General features: G+C 42.8%; 1 long non-coding RNA gene across 1 annotated transcript; it reads right to left on the bottom strand.

Annotated features, from left to right (window-relative positions):
* Positions 1–1506: 1506 nt before the first annotated feature.
* On the bottom strand, positions 1507–4559 carry LOC135246818 (uncharacterized). The gene is made up of 3 exons (XR_010327960.1): positions 4434–4559; positions 1713–1808; positions 1507–1620 (listed from the first exon to the last, which is right to left on the bottom strand). It is a non-coding gene; the product is annotated as an uncharacterized LOC135246818 (long non-coding RNA).
* Positions 4560–11493: the final 6934 nt, after the last annotated feature.

Consider the following 11493-nt stretch of genomic DNA (forward strand, 5'->3'; position numbering starts at 1 on the left):
GTCACGCACATCCTTTAAACCTTTGGACATAAATGATTAAATTAATCGTATTAGCTAATAATTAACTGGCCAGAAACCGTTTAACGTGACTAATTCTGGTTAACAAGCCAGGCAGATGTCCACATTGCAAGCAAGAGGATGCTACGTTTATAATGAAAAATGAAGCACAGGACATGCCAAATGTGTCTCACGACATATTTCATAGGTAAAAGCGCACACGTAACGCGCTGACATAACTGCAAAGTTATTGAATGATTGATTATTAATTCATTCGTTCGTTAGCTAATATTGGCAGCTGCCATTGTAGGTGATTTAAACGCTTACGTTGCTTTTAAAAGAGAGAAAAACGGCGTGACAGCCAGCTGGCTACCAAGTTCTAAACATTTCGAACGCGCAAATATGAACGTTTCAATATTTGTAATATAAAGTTCATTCAAAAACTTACTGAAACAGGTGATAGCTAATATAGCTAGCTGCCGTTTTTGACGATATAAACGCTTACGCTGCTTTTAAAAGAGAGAAAAACGGCGTGACAGCCGGCTGGCTAGCCAGTTCTAAACACCGCGAACGCGTAAATATGAACGTTTCATATGTTTAATGTAAAATTAATTAAAAAACTTAGTAAAAACGCGCTCCCGTCGCATAACTCCGGTCACCTACGGCACTTCCCGAAGTGCCATTTGAAACGGCGGAAGGGAGAGCCGATACCACGTGACGAAATTGAAACAAGCGGGCCTCCCGATTGGGCGCAAAAGCATGTAAACTGGAGAAATTGAAACGAGGGCGGCCTCCGATTGGCTGTGTAATTGGAACAAATGAAACAATTGAAACAGAGAAGATGGCGCTGTTTTAGGCGCAAAGGCCACTGCTCATTCTTCTCTGTAGAGAAAGGAGGGGCTCGCGGGGAGGAGAGAAAATGGGGCGCGAGCAGGACTCTGGAACGCGAGGTCGTAGGTTCAAGCCCGGTCGTTCCTCCCGGAAGGAAAGGGCCCAATTTGCTTGGGTGGATGTTTAAATGAAAGGAAAAGGGGAAAAAGAAAGGAAATATATGAAGGAAATATATGAAGGAATATATTGAAGGAAATATATTTGAATAAATGAAGGAAATGTCACAAATGTCAACCGGTGTAAATGATGTAACGAATGTTTGCACTTGAAATGAGGAATGTCAGAATTGTAAAGTTGAATGCACAAATGTCAGTGTGACCCCTGGAAGGAAAGGGCCCAATGTTGCTTGCATGTTCGAATGCTAAAGGGAAAAATGGAAAAAATGAAGGACATGTTCAATAAATGAGTCAACCAGTGTAAATGATGTAATGAATGTTTGAATGAAAGTCACTTGAAGTAAGGAATGTGAGGAATTGTAAAGGCGAATGCTGTATACAGTACAACCACTACAGTCTGTAAATGTGCCACTTGAAATGTCAACTAAACAGCCCGAACAGTCAATTCTAAACAGATCTATTGCTATTACAATGCATTCACAGACGCAGTATTGGCTTTTAGCACCTGTGCATGTTTATTGATCCAGTACATTTCTCATACAATACATACAGCGCCCGACCAATCCGCTCCCGCTGTTCCCTCGAGAAGGCCGCACGGCAACTCAGGAATCAGCAGCTGCAGAATAAAGAGAACCCGTTACAATTAGTTTTGCGTCAACTTCTTTTAAGCCAGCATTAAACACAAACAATAAAGATACACCATCTCACCTCAGAACTTTGCGAGGCAGGCCTCGGTGGCAGGAAGGACTGCTTTGGCTGGGGCCGGCCCTCCTCTTCATCTCTGCAAAATTGCAACAAGAGCACCTGCCGCAGAAAGCGATATTTTATGGAACCCGCTCGATTCCTGCTCCTGTCCTTTGACTTGTAGGGTCCCTCGGCGTGTCCGGACACACATGTACTCACACTCCATTGCGGTGCTTACATTTCAAGTTCCTTTCATGCAATTTAAACACCTGTATTTTTAAAGTAGCTACTGAGATGCCATTACTCTTTGACAGACTTATGCAAAAAAACAGCTACGCTGTTATAACTCATGTAAAAACGTTTGTCTGCTGGACTGTCAGGCCACATCTTTTAAACCTTTGGACATAAATGATTAAATTAATCGTATTAGCTAATAATTAACTGGCCAGAACCCCTTTAACGTGACTAATTCTGGTTAACAAGCCAGGCAGATGTACACATTGCAAGCAAGAGAATGCTACGTTTTATAATGAAAAATGAAGCACGGGACATGCCAAATGTGTCTTACGACATATTTCATATGTAAAAGCGCACACGTAACGCGCTGACATAACTGCAAAGTTATTGAATGATTGATTATTAATTCATTCATTCGTTAGCTAATATTGGCAGCTGCCATTGTAGGTGATTTAAACACTAACGTTGCTTTTAAAAGAGAGAAAAACGGCGTGACCGCCAGCTGGCTAGCAAGTTCTAAACATTTCGAACGCGCAAATATGAACGTTTCAATATTTTTAATATAAAGTTCATTCAAAAACTTACTGAAACAGGCGATAGCTAATATAGCTAGCTACCGTTTAGACGATATAAACGCTAACGCTGCTTTTAAAAGAGAGAAAACGCGTGACAGCCAGCTGGCTAGCAAGTTATAAACAATGCGAACACGTAAATATGAACGTTTCTATATGTTTAATGTCTAATTAATTCAAAAACTTAGTAAAAACGCGCTCCTGTCGCATAACCCCGGTCACCTACGGCACTTCCTGAAGTGCCATTTGAAACGGCGGAAGGGAGAGCCGATACCACGTGACGAAATTGAAACAAGCGGGCCTCCCGATTGGGCGCAAAAAGCATGTAAACTCGAGAAATTGAAACGAGGGCGGCCTCCGATTGGCCGTGTAATTGGAACAAATGAAACAATTGAAACAGAGAAGATGGCGCTGTTTTAGGCGCAAGGATGACACGCAAATTCGTGAAGCGTTCCATATTTTTCCTCCCCGCGTCAGGCCCGAGTGACCTTTCGCCATGGGTCGACCCCCTACGCTGTCCTCGTCCAGACTCGCCGAACCCTAACCCTAAATCCAGGACGCGAGTCAGCCAGGACCCGAGTCTCTAGAAGACCGGGTCTTCCCTGTTTGACAGAAAGGGTATTAATAATTAAGACAAGCACTTGTAATGTTTATGGCTTATAAATGCATGTGATGCTTCTTATGTTGTAATTTGATAGTGCTTTATTCTGTCCACGAGATGGCGCTCGTGGTTCACGGTGGTAGCCGGCTATGCTTGGAAAAACCGTGAGACTATTAGAGCCCCAGAGGATGGCTGCGGTAGCCGAGAGAGAAACATGCACAACTGAAGTCTAGCAAGCTCGCTAAAGAATTCATATACTACTTTGCTGGGTTGGAGTTTGATTTCAGAACAGTACAGCACTCACAGGCGAGAACTTGTCTGAAACAATCAGTCAGTCAATCGCATATGCCGACAGACGCGCTTCACTGTAGCGCTTACACGGTTAGTTTGTTTCGCAAAGTGCTGTGTACACAGGAAAACATACGCTTATCATAAGCTTCTTGCACATGGGAAGTTACGCAGAGAATTTTCATTCATTTGTTGTATTTACTTTATTTTAAATGTCGTTTTAAAAGAGCTACCGAGGTGCCCTTAGTCGTTGACAAGCCTTTGAAAAACCGCAGCTAGCGACACTGTTGTAATTCATGGGCCACGTTTGCCTGCTGCACTGAAATGAAATAGTAATTACATCATTCGTATTAACTGGCAAAGAAAACCGCTTCAAATGGCTAATGTGACACGCTGATTCCGGCAAGAGAACGTTTTGCCGTAAAAACGAAAAAGGGTACACGCCAGCTTTGTCATGCGAAATATTGAAATATTTATGACTGGTTAAAAAAAAAAAAAAAAAAAATTATATATATCGACATGCACAATGTGCTGGTGCTGTAATTTTATGAATTTATTCTTCCTTATTATGTTCACTGTTATTACTAGTTGATGTAAACGCGTATGTTGCATTTAAAAGAGAGAGAAAAACAGCATGACAACCAGCTGTGAACGATTCTGTATTTTTAATGTAAAGTTCATTCAAAAACTTACTGAAACAGGTGATAGCTAATATTACTAGCTGTCGTTTTAGGTGATATAAACGCTTACGTTGCCTTTAAAAGAGAGAGAAAAACGGCACGACAGCCAGCTGGCTAGCCAGTTCTAAACACTGCGAACATGCAAACATGAACGATTCTATATTTTTAATATAAAGTTCATTCTGAAACTTACTGAAACCGCGCTCACTTGTATTGCCGTTTTAGGTGACACGCATTGTATTAACGTTGCCTTTAACAGACCGAAAAACGACACGAAAGCGAGCTGGCTAGCTGGCTCTGACCATTGTCAATATGGAAATTTAAATGACTCTTCTATTTTTAATATAACGTTCGTTCATAAACGTACTTGAAGGTTCGCCGACTGCTGCAATTACTGCAGATCCAGAATATCGTCGTCAATCGCATTTGCGGAAGTGCCGACTCGGAGAGGCGATACCACGTGATGAAGTTGAAACAACCGGGCCTCCTGATTGGGCGCAAAAAGCATGTAACTGGAGAAATTGAAACAAGGGCGGCCTCCGATTGGCCGCCAAGTTGGAACAAATGGAACACGGGACAGAGACTTTTGCCTGCGCTCTATCTATGAGGCCACTGCTCATTCTTCTCTGTAGAGAAAGGAGGGGCTCGCGGGGAGGAGAGGAAAAGGGGGCGCGAGCAGGACTCGGGAACGCGAGGTCGCGGTTCAAGCCGGTCGTTCTCCCGGAAGTACAGGGCCCAATTTGCTTCTCTGGATGTTCAAATGAAAGGAAAAGGGGAAAATAATAAATTAATAATCAATAAATGAAGGAAATGTCAACCGGTGTAAATGATGTAATGAATGAATCCAGGTCACTTGAAATATGGAATGTCAGGAATTGTAAAGTTGAATGCACAAAGGTGAATGTGACCCCTGGAAGGAAAGGGCCCAATTTGCTTGCTTGCATGTTCACATGCAAGGAAAGGGGGGGGAAAAGAAAGGACATGTTCAATAAATCGTCGCTCTGGATAAGAGCGTCTGCCAAATGCCTGTAATGTAATGCCTGTAACGTAATAAATGAAGGAAATGTCACAAATGTCAACCAGTGTAAATGATGTAATGAATGTTTGAATCCAGGTCACTTGAAATATGCAATGTCAGGAATTGTAAAGTTAAATGGACAAAGGTGAATGTTGAATACAGTGCAACCAATAGTCTGTAAATGTGCCACTCGAAATGTCAACCAAACAGTCAATTCTAAACAGATCTATTGCTAGTAGAATGCATTCACAGACGCACTATTGGCTTTTAGCACTTCATCTGTGCGTGTTTATTGATCCAGTACATTTCTCATACAATACATACAGCACCCGACCAATCCGCTCCCGCCGTCCCTCGAGAAGGCCGCACGGCAACTCAGGAATCGGCAGCTGCAGAATAAAGAGAACGTGTTACAATTAGTTTTGCGTCAACTTCTTTTAAGCCAGCGTTAAACACAAACAATAAAGATACACCATCTCACCTCAGAACTTTGCGATGCAGGCCTCGGTGGCAGGAAGGACCGCTTTGGCTGGGGCCGGCCCTCCTCTTCATCTCTGCAAAATTGCAACAAGAGCACCTGCCGCAGAAAGCAATATTTTATGGAACCCGCTCGATTCCTGCTCCTGTCCTTTGACTTGTAGGGGTCGCTCGGCGTGTCCGGACACACATGTACTCACACTCCGTTGCAGTGCTTACATTTTAAGTTCCTTTCATGCAATTTAAACACTTGAATTTTTAAAGGACCCACTGAGATGCCATTACTCATTGACAGACTTGTGCAAAAACACAGCTACGCTGTTGTAACTCATGTAAAACGTTTGTCTGCTGGACTGTCACGCACATCCTTTAAACCTTTGGACATAAATGATTAAATTAATCGTATTAGCTAATAATTAACTGGCCAGAAACCGTTTAACGTGACTAATTCTGGTTAACAAGCCAGGCAGATGTCCACATTGCAAGCAAGAGGATGCTACGTTTTATAATGAAAAATGAAGCACAGGACATGCCAAATGTGTCTCACGACATATTTCATAGGTAAAAGCGCACACGTAACGCGCTGACATAACTGCAAAGTTATTGAATGATTGATTATTAATTCATTCGTTCGTTAGCTAATATTGGCAGCTGCCATTGTAGGTGATTTAAACGCTTACGTTGCTTTTAAAAGAGAGAAAAACGGCGTGACAGCCAGCTGGCTACCAAGTTCTAAACATTTCGAACGCGCAAATATGAACGTTTCAATATTTGTAATATAAAGTTCATTCAAAAACTTACTGAAACAGGTGATAGCTAATATAGCTAGCTGCCGTTTTGACGATATAAACGCTTACGCTGCTTTTAAAAGAGAGAAAAACGGCGTGACAGCCGGCTGGCTAGCCAGTTCTAAACACCGCGAACGCGTAAATATGAACGTTTTATATGTTTAATGTAAAATTAATTAAAAAACTTAGTAAAAACGCGCTCCCGTCGCATAACTCCGGTCACCTACGGCACTTCCCGAAGTGCCATTTGAAACGGCGGAAGGGAGAGCCGATACCACGTGACGAAATTGAAACAAGCGGGCCTCCCGATTGGGCGCAAAAAGCATGTAAACTGGAGAAATTGAAACGAGGGCGGCCTCCGATTGGCTGTGTAATTGGAACAAATGAAACAATTGAAACAGAGAAGATGGCGCTGTTTTAGGCGCAAAGGCCACTGCTCATTCTTCTCTGTAGAGAAAGGAGGGCTCGCGGGGGAGGAGAGGAAAAAGGGGGCGCGAGCAGGACTCGGGAACGCGAGGTCGCGGGTTCAAGCCGGTCGTTCCCCGGAAGTACAGGGCCCAATTTGCTTCTCTGGATGTTCAAATGAAAGGAAAAGGGGAAAATAATAAATTAATAATCAATAAATGAAGGAAATGTCAACCGGTGTAAATGATGTAATGAATGTTTGCATCCAGGTCACTTGAAATAAGGAATGTCATGAATTGTAAAGTTGAATGCAAAAAGGTGAATGTGACCCCTGGAAGGAAAAGGCCCAATTTGCTTGCTTGCATGTTCACATGCAAGGAAAGGGGGGGGAAAAGAAAGGACATGTTCAATAAATCGTCGCTCTGGATAAGAGCGTCTACCAAATGCCTGTAATGTAATAAATGAAGGAAATGTCAACTAGTGTTATTAATGTAATGAATGTTTGAGTCCAGGTCACTTGAAATAAGGAATGTCAGGAATTGTAAAGTTAAATGCACAAAAGTGAATGTTGAATACAGTACAACCAATAGTCTGTAAATGTGCCACTTGAAATGTCAACCAAACAGTCAATTCTAAACAGATCTATTGCTAGTAGAATGCATTCACAGACGCACTATTGGCTTTTAGCACTTCATCTGTGCGTGTTTATTGATCCAGTACATTTCTCATACAATACATACAGCACCCGACCAATCCGCTCCCGCCGTTCCTCGAGAAGGCCGCACGGCAACTCAGGAATCGGCAGCTGCAGAATAAAGAGAACGTGTTACAATTAGTTTTGCGTCAACTTTTTTAAGCCAGCGTTAAACACAAACAATAAAGATACACCATCTCACCTCAGAACTTTGCGATGCAGGCCTCGGTGGCAGGAAGGACCGCTTTGGCTGGGCCGGCCCTCCTCTTCATCTCTGCAAAATTGCAACAAGAGCACCTGCCGCAGAAAGCAATATTTTATGGAACCCGCTCGATTCCTGCTCCTGTCCTTTGACTTGTAGGGGTCGCTCGGCGTGTCCGGACACACTGTACTCACACTCCGTTGCAGTGCTTACATTTTAAGTTCCTTTCATGCAATTTAAACACTTGAATTTTTAAAGGACCCACTGAGATGCCATTACTCATTGACAGACTTTGCAAAAACACAGCTACGCTGTTGTAACTCATGTAAAACGTTTGTCTGCTGGACTGTCACGCACATCCTTTAAACCTTTGGACATAAATGATTAAATTAATCGTATTAGCTAATAATTAACTGGCCAGAAACCGTTTAACGTGACTAATTCTGGTTAACAAGCCAGGCAGATGTCCACATTGCAAGCAAGAGATGCTACGTTTTATAATGAAAAATGAAGCACAGGACATGCCAAATGTGTCTCACGACATATTTCATAGGTAAAAGCGCACACGTAACGCGCTGACATAACTGCAAAGTTATTGAATGATTGATTATTAATTCATTCGTTCGTTAGCTAATATTGGCAGCTGCCATTGTAGGTGATTTAAACGCTTACGTTGCTTTTAAAAGAGAGAAAAACGGCGTGACAGCCAGCTGGCTACCAAGTTCTAAACATTTCGAACGCGCAAATATGAACGTTTCAATATTTGTAATATAAAGTTCATTCAAAAACTTACTGAAACAGGTGATAGCTAATATAGCTAGCTGCCGTTTTTGACGATATAAACGCTTACGCTGCTTTTAAAAGAGAGAAAAACGGCGTGACAGCCGGCTGGCTAGCCAGTTCTAAACACCGCGAACGCGTAAATATGAACGTTTCTATATGTTTAATGTAAAATTAATTAAAAACTTAGTAAAACGCGCTCCGTCGCATAACTCCGGTCACCTACGGCACTTCCCGAAGTGCCATTTGAAACGCGGAAGGGAGAGCCGATACCACGTGACGAAATTGAAACAAGCGGGCCTCCCGATTGGGCGCAAAAAGCATGTAAACTGGAGAAATTGAAACGAGGGCGGCCTCCGATTGGCTGTGTAATTGGAACAAATGAAACAATTGAAACAGAGAAGATGGCGCTGTTTTAGGCGCAAAGGCCACTGCTCATTCTTCTCTGTAGAGAAAGGAGGGGCTCGCGGGGGAGGAGAGAAAAATGGGGCGCGAGCAGGACTCTGGAACGCGAGGTCGTAGGTTCAAGCCCGGTCGTTCCTCCCGGAAGGAAAGGGCCCAATTTGCTTGGGTGGATGTTTAAATGAAAGGAAAGGGAAAAAGAAAGGAAAATATATGAAGGAAATATATGAAGGAATATATTTGAAGGAAATATATTGAATAAATGAAGGAAATGTCACAAATGTCAACCGGTGTAAATGATGTAACGAATGTTTGCACTTGAAATGAGGAATGTCAGGAATTGTAAAGTTGAATGCACAAATGTCAGTGTGACCCCTGGAAGGAAAGGGCCCAATTTGCTTGCATGTTCGAATGCTAAAGGGAAAAATGGAAAAAATGAAGGACATGTTCAATAAATGAGTCAACCAGTGTAAATGATGTAATGAATGTTTGAATGAAAGTCACTTGAAGTAAGGAATGTGAGGAATGTAAAGCGAATGCTGTATACAGTACAACCACTACAGTCTGTAAATGTGCCACTTGAAATGTCAACTAAACAGCCCGAACAGTCAATTCTAAACAGATCTATTGCTATTACAATGCATTCACAGACGCAGTATTGGCTTTTAGCACCTGTGCATGTTTATTGATCCAGTACATTTCTCATACAATACATACAGCGCCCGACCAATCCGCTCCCGCTGTTCCTCGAGAAGGCCGCACGGCAACTCAGGAATCAGCAGCTGCAGAATAAAGAGAACCCGTTACAATTAGTTTTGCGTCAACTTCTTTTAAGCCAGCATTAAACACAAACAATAAAGATACACCATCTCACCTCAGAACTTTGCGAGGCAGGCCTCGGTGGCAGGAAGGACTGCTTTGGCTGGGGCCGGCCCTCCTCTTCATCTCTGCAAAATTGCAACAAGAGCACCTGCCGCAGAAAGCGATATTTTATGGAACCCGCTCGATTCCTGCTCCTGTCCTTTGACTTGTAGGGGTCCCTCGGCGTGTCCGGACACACATGTACTCACACTCCATTGCGGTGCTTACATTTCAAGTTCCTTTCATGCAATTTAAACACCTGTATTTTTAAAGTAGCTACTGAGATGCCATTACTTTGACAGACTTATGCAAAAAACAGCTACGCTGTTATAACTCATGTAAAACGTTTGTCTGCTGGACTGTCAGGCCACATCTTTTAAACCTTTGGACATAAATGATTAAATTAATCGTATTAGCTAATAATTAACTGGCCAGAACCCTTTAACGTGACTAATTCTGGTTAACAAGCCAGGCAGATGTACACATTGCAAGCAAGAGAATGCTACGTTTATAATGAAAAATGAAGCACGGGACATGCCAAATGTGTCTTACGACATATTTCATATGTAAAAGCGCACACGTAACGCGCTGACATACTGCAAAGTTATTGAATGATTGATTATTAATTCATTCATTCGTTAGCTAATATTGGCAGCTGCCATTGTAGGTGATTTAAACACTAACGTTGCTTTTAAAAGAGAGAAAAACGGCGTGACCGCCAGCTGGCTAGCAAGTTCTAAACATTTCGAACGCGCAAATATGAACGTTTCAATATTTTTAATATAAAGTTCATTCAAAAACTTACTGAAACAGGCGATAGCTAATATAGCTAGCTACCGTTTTAGACGATATAAACGCTAACGCTGCTTTTAAAAGAGAGAAAAAGGCGTGACAGCCAGCTGGCTAGCAAGTTATAAACAATGCGAACACGTAAATATGAACGTTTCTATATGTTTAATGTCTAATTAATTCAAAAACTTAGTAAAAACGCGCTCCTGTCGCAAACCCGGTCACCTACGGCACTTCCTGAAGTGCCATTTGAAACGGCGGAAGGAGAGCCGATACCACGTGACGAAATTGAAACAAGCGGGCCTCCGATTGGGCGCAAAAGCATGTAAACTCGAGAAATTGAAACGAGGGCGGCCTCCGATTGGCCGTGTAATTGGAACAAATGAAACAATTGAAACAGAGAAGATGGCGCTGTTTTAGGCGCAAGGATGACACGCAAATTCGTGAAGCGTTCCATATTTTCCTCCCGCGTCAGGCCCGAGTGACCTTTCGCCATGGGTCGACCCCCTACGCTGTCCTCGTCCAGACTCGCCGAACCCTAACCCTAAATCCAGGACGCGAGTCAGCCAGGACCCCGAGTCTCTAGAAGACCGGGTCTTCCCTGTTTGACAGAAAGGGTATTAATAATTAAGACAAGCACTTGTAATGTTTATGGCTTATAAATGCATGTGATGCTTCTATGTTGTAATTTGATAGTGCTTTATTCTGTCCACGAGATGGCGCTCGTGGTTCACGGTGGTAGCCGGCTATGCTTGGAAAAACCGTGAGACTATTAGAGCCCCAGAGGATGGCTGCGGTAGCCGAGAGAGAAACATGCACAACTGAAGTCTAGCAAGCTCGCTAAAGAATTCATATACTACTTTGCTGGGTTGGAGTTTGATTTCAGAACAGTACAGCACTCACAGGCGAGAACTTGTCTGAAACAATCAGTCAGTCAATCGCATATGCCGACAGACGCGCTTCACTGTAGCGCTTACACGGTTAGTTTGTTTCGCAAAGTGCTGTGTACAC

This window comes from Anguilla rostrata, unplaced genomic scaffold (assembly GCF_018555375.3).
Source record: "Anguilla rostrata isolate EN2019 unplaced genomic scaffold, ASM1855537v3 scaf0940, whole genome shotgun sequence".
NCBI classification, from domain to species: Eukaryota; Metazoa; Chordata; class Actinopteri; order Anguilliformes; family Anguillidae; genus Anguilla; species Anguilla rostrata.